Here is a 6,000-nt window from a genome sequence, read left to right as displayed (position 1 = left end):
GATTATATTTGAAGAATTATTCCTGATGGCAGCAAAGTTTGAATGGAGCTCTCTGTCTGTGCTGATTTGTCGCCCTCTGGAGGTCAAAGCACAAACCTACAGGGCAGCTGGGGAACAGCAGGGATCTGAAATCATACGAGATGTTAGTGAGAAGTTAGAACAAACGGACTTAAGATGGCTCGAAGTGATCAAAGTTGATCTAAAACAGAAGATAAATCCAAAGCAGCATCAGATGAATGTTACCATTTCCAGTTACGGTGCCCTTCATCTAATATGGAAATGTGTTGGTTTTTTTTGCCGTGTTGTTGTTCTTCCTATTGTGTTTAGGCCAGAGATGCTCTTCAAACAGCTGACAGACATGACCACATTACAAGAACATGGTGTGAGTCCGATTTGATATTCCAGTCAACGCTGAGAGACCTTAACCAGGAAGTCAGAGGTCAGCTGATGCTGCGAGCAGGAAGTGAACCAAGGGAAAGGTCCACTCTACTCAATCTCAAAGAAAATATGCTGGTGTTTGTTGATGTTGATGGTACAATAAAAATATATAATATAATAAATAATAAAATATCATGTGATGATGAGATGTGTTGTTGGTGTTTGTATTTTCTGTAAATGTCTTTTTAATGTAAATGCTTTGTTCCAGACGGACAGGGAATCAGTTGCTGTACGATGACATCATCTTGATGTTGACGAGGAGGGCGAGAAAAACTAGTTTTGTCCTGCAGATGGCGATCTTGCACCGTGTTCAGAGAGCCGACACTTTGATGGTGCTGCTCTACTCAGCTTACTTTAGCCTGGGTTGGACTCTATATGAGCAGCTTCCACTCTGGTTTCACTCTTAAACACACTTGTTTGATTTCACTTGTAAAAGTTGAAGAATAAATATTTTATTACAAAATTATTTGTTGATGCATTTTTTTAGGGTCAAATATCTTGTTTGATTTGAGGAATGAACTGTTAGGGTGGAAAAAGTGAATCAGGTTAAAATAGTGGTGCTTTATATCAGTGAAGATGTATAATGTAATTTAAAATGTTGATGATGGGTTGTAGTGGGCTTGTACTTACAAAACTGCCTCATTTTATTGGAACGATCCACAGTTGCATCCATTCACGGATGACATCTGACATCATTTGACATCTGGTCTGAACACGTTTGTACACAAGATGCCTCAGTTCTGGATGTTCCCACAGACTCCTCTGTGCACCTAAAGAAAAGGTCAAAGGTCAGCAGCACATGTAGTTGGGACAATTCTTCAGTCGCACAAACTACACAATCATTTTCCTCCAATGACGACTTTTCACTTGCAGAAATGGTCCTGTGTGATTTCCAGGCTGTGATATAAAAACTAGTTCCTAATGGCAGCGACTCACTCAGTAAACATGTGTTTCCTTCACCAACCTCACACACAGATCCAATAAGATCAGGAAGTGGGCAGTATAGTACAATATGTGTTATTCTGTGCTGCACTGCCCAAACTAAAGATCTGCTGAAGTGTTGGAAATGATCCAGATGTTTATTTTGGACGATACAGCAGAAGATCAGACATGAAAGTGGAGATAACACAGAAGACCTGCAGCAAAGGTCAGAGGTCAGACTGGGCCCTGGATTCAACAATGAGCCAATGATCATCAAGCAGTGACTAAAGCAGAGCCCTGACGTTCTGACATTCATCACACAGTCAGAACAAATGTCTGCTGATGACTTCATCTCATGAAACGACTGATAGATGTCAGTTCATTGATCAGCTGAGCTGCTGATCTTCATCGTCACAGAAACATTCAGCTTGTTTCAATCAGTAAATAACTCCCACTACTCCCAGTTTGAACTGTTCCCACTCAAAATGCTGTGAGAACAATGATCATTGTAGAACTTCACAAACATCACGTGTTGTTTTCCACATGTAAGATCAGCAAACACACAGAAACTTCCTGTTGCCACACACGGCCTCTAAAATCTCTTCCACGCTTTCTGTCTGAAGTCCACTCTCTGTGTCGGATCCACAGGAAACAACAAGATCTTATTAACATGGTTTTCAATGTGTCTCCTTCCAAAAAGTCCAACCAATGAACAAATGTGTGTATTTGTGGAGGCCGAACAAAAGCATGACACATTTCTCTGTTTCTATAAACTGGAGTCAAACACAAACATGAAGAGTTTCACTGACAGACTCCAAAATGCCCCCACAGTGGATCAAAGGGAAATCCTACAGTGTGGCCAGAGACTCTTAATGGCTCCAACATCAACACATCCACAATGTTGGATCCAGTTCTGCCTCACAGAGTTACTAAGACACACCCTCTGCCAGCATCACAACAGCTCCACCTGCTTCACCTGCCTCCTCAGCATCTGTACACCTGAAGAGAAAAGAAAGGCTCCAACAGCTCAAATCTACAAAGGATTCATGAAGTTTCATCCAACAATAACATGTTTGCCTTCCACAGTGTGCTGTTAGACACCACTGTACCTCTGCCATTTCAAAAAGAGCAGCTTGGGAACATTTTGGCTCCAAACACTTTGTGTTTAAGTTCTTTGTTTTCTTTGTGAAGCCGACAACATCTGGAGCTTTGTGACTCATAGAAACATCATTTTGTTCTTTAGATGACAGCAGATTGGGACTGAATAATCAATCACTATCAAACCAATAAAGACAAACATGCTGATTTTACAGGAACTTTGTTGGAGAAGCTGCAAAGACATGAAACTGGTGGAGATCCCAAACCAGTTGATAGTGCTGGTTATTCCAAATAAAGCTGTTTCCCTTTGAGATGAAATGACTTTGTGTCCTGATATATAATAAAGATGTTGTTGTTTTTGAGCCCCTGTATTAAAAGTAGTTTAAAGTCAGCTTGAGTTTGATGTCTTTATGTCAAAGCTGCTCATGATGTTGAGCTGCTGATGGAATAAAAACAATATAAAAGCATGTAGTCCAGACTTAAATGTAGCCTGTTGTTAGCTGAGGTCCACACACAGTGTTTGACAGTGTAAAGTGTGTGAAAGGGCTGCTGGTGGAGCTCACTAGGATGAGCAGGTGACCACGAGGTGGAGAGCAGCTGGCCTGGCTTTGACCCGGGCCACGCCCCCTTTCTCTCTGCTTTGCTGTCACTTATCTTCACTGCTCTGTCCAATAAAGCTGAAAAAGGCCCCGAATCAAAGAAATCTGCTGCAGCCTCTGAAATGTCTTCTGTTTCCTTCCCGACGGCTTTTTCACCGTCAGCCCATCAGACAGTCCAGCAGCATTTATGATGATGTCATGATGTTGAAGAGGCTGCTACGGTGGCCTCCCATGACCCCCAGCCTCATCACAGCTGAGATGCAGACATTTGAAAACATTCAGCAGACAACTGAATAACAGTCCAACACAACAGTCTGTGTGCAGACACACACTGACCTTTCATAGAGTCAAACACAGCTGGTTGAGTCATTTCTCTGTGAGTCTAAAGTGAATCTAGTATTTGAAAGTCCACTTCCTGTATTTGTTGTTGAAGACTTCTTCAGCTTCTTCTCAAGGACATCAGCTGCTTGTTTGGCAGCAGAGGCAGTTAAGAAGCTTCCTGAAAAACACTGAACAGTGAGTTCACTGTGGCATATGACAGATTCAGCTTTCTGTGTGCAAATGTGTCTGTGTCGACCTTTCAAATGCTGTTGAATCCAAAACATCAGCGGCTCCTCGGCTGCTCGCTTCATGCACTTCTGTCTGTGTGACAGTCCAATGACATCACAGCTGTTTCCAGCCCCAGTGTCTCAGGACTGGACACCTTTAAACATGTCGAGGATCAAACAGCGTCCAGCTAAACACACATGAAACTATCAGAGCTGACAATCATTCCAATAACATCTAATGGTTCATGTATGTAGACACAGGACTACAAGGAAATGGCTCTCAGCATCTGGCTGTGGGAACACATGAGTCCCTGTTTGTGTTCAGATTGTGTGCATGTTTTAGACGTGTGTCACATGTAGAAACACAACAATCCCACAATGACACACAGATGTGTTTGACACAGCTGTGCAGCTGTAAGTTGTTTCTAATGATTCATTGAAGCTCTTCTAACATTCTGGAGACGATCAGTACATGAATCTGTTCAACACGACAACAATTTGACTTCAGTGTGAACGTTTGCATTAAATAACCTTCTTCATCCAGCTGACAGCATCTTCCTTTTGCTCCTCCGTTATAACTGTTCTCTCTTCTCAACACATGATGACACAAAGGAATCAGCAGTGACAAAGATGATGCTGAAGAGAAGCACACACTTCACACATATAACAGACCAGTGCAGTTACACACACCTCTGCTCGACATCAGGCCTCAAACAAAGACACAAAACACTAACTTGACTCTAAACAGAAGAAACGAGCAGCTGTTTCTGTTCTGTGCTTATTTATATTTGACACACATGCTTCTCTTTGTGCAAACACACATCGCACTATAAGGGTAACCTCGCACACAATGATTGGACAGCACAGTGATGATGCTGGGAGATCCTATACGCAGCAACACAGAAACACTGAGAACTTTAAACAATGATGGAAAGTGTTATAAATGACTTGTTGGCCTCTGATCTGTCACAAACAGCTGAAACGTGTCTCTCATGAGTCACATGAAGGTTTTTGACAGAAAGGACAAAAAGTAGCTGCAGTCAGTTTGTGTCATTTTTATATTTATTCATCTGGGAGAAAAATCTGAGGGACATTAAAATGTGTTTTCAACAGAGACAAGAACATGAATATAACAGAACAGGTAAATGAACATGTTTCAAGTAAACAGCTGGACTGATCAGGTCCAAACACAGAGTGATAAACTTGTCAAACAGCTGTCATATCTTTATATAGAAGCTCTTTATAAATGCTGCTCACTGCAGTCTGTTTACTAATAATGTCAAAGTGTTAGAAACACAGAAACATCAGAATGGTCTTTGTTCACAGAAACCTGTCTGGGATCCTTTGTTGTTCTTTTGATGCAGAGTTACATTATAAATATAAAGAGTTATTTCAGAGTCTCATCAGTTTTCCTGCATGTCTTTATTTAACACATCAGCAGGGCTGAAGCTCTCATGTTAAACACACACTGATCTATGGACACGTTCATGTGTTTCTAACAGAACCAGGCTGTTATCAGCCTGCACTAACATTATGTCACACACACTGAATGTAACAGTGACAGTTTACATCATCACACAATCAGCTGTGATTGTTTCACTGTCATCAAACGAGTCAACAGGAAGTAGAATCAATAGAAACCAATCATTTACTGACAGCATGTCTGATGGAAATAAGTGCAGATTATGTATGAAGTCTAACTGCACACAGTAACTGTGTTACAATAAGGACTTAACAGCGCCCTCTGCTGGAGTGTTTCAGTACTGCGTTAACTAGAATACACCACCTCCTCCTCACACCACCTGCTACAGCTCTACTCTTCTATGACTACAGTCATCCACAGCACTGATGTGAGGTCACATGGTTCATATGTAAGGAGCACAGCTGACCTCAGGTCAGTTTAATGACTGTGAGCAGCAGCTGTGTTATTGTCACTGTGACAGGGAGACACTCTCAGACACAGCGCTCATGTCAGCTTGTTCTCATGCAGGAGGATCAGGAGCTCCATGTTTGTCTTTCTGTTTGAATCATGATGTGTTTGTGCCATCAGAGTCTGTCATGAGTACTCAGGGTTTCACAGCAGCTCTTCTGGATGCTGACGAGGACTCCAACCTCATGTTTCACCTCTCTGAGCTTCTGATGTCTGTGAACACTCGTGTTTCTTCTCTGGGCTCATCTGGACAAAAACACCTTTCTGTGTTTGGCTGCAGCCTCATTCTGACTGACAGGAAGTGTGTTATCCATGAGCTGCACTTCTGTGAGGAAGTTTCCTGCTGTGTTTCCTGTCTGTGGACAAACACGAGTGTTCCAGCTGAGGACTTGGTTCCTTCCACCTGTCCATACAGGACATCACGCTGTCTGCAGCTCTGTAAATGCAGCTCCAGGTCCTTCCACGT

Source organism: Mchenga conophoros, linkage group LG3 (assembly GCF_057382185.1).
Source record: "Mchenga conophoros isolate Kocher_MC1m ecotype Shallow Benthic linkage group LG3, M_conophoros_male_GT1.1, whole genome shotgun sequence".
NCBI lineage: Eukaryota > Metazoa > Chordata > Actinopteri > Cichliformes > Cichlidae > Mchenga > Mchenga conophoros.
Note: the sequence above shows the minus strand (reverse complement) of the source record.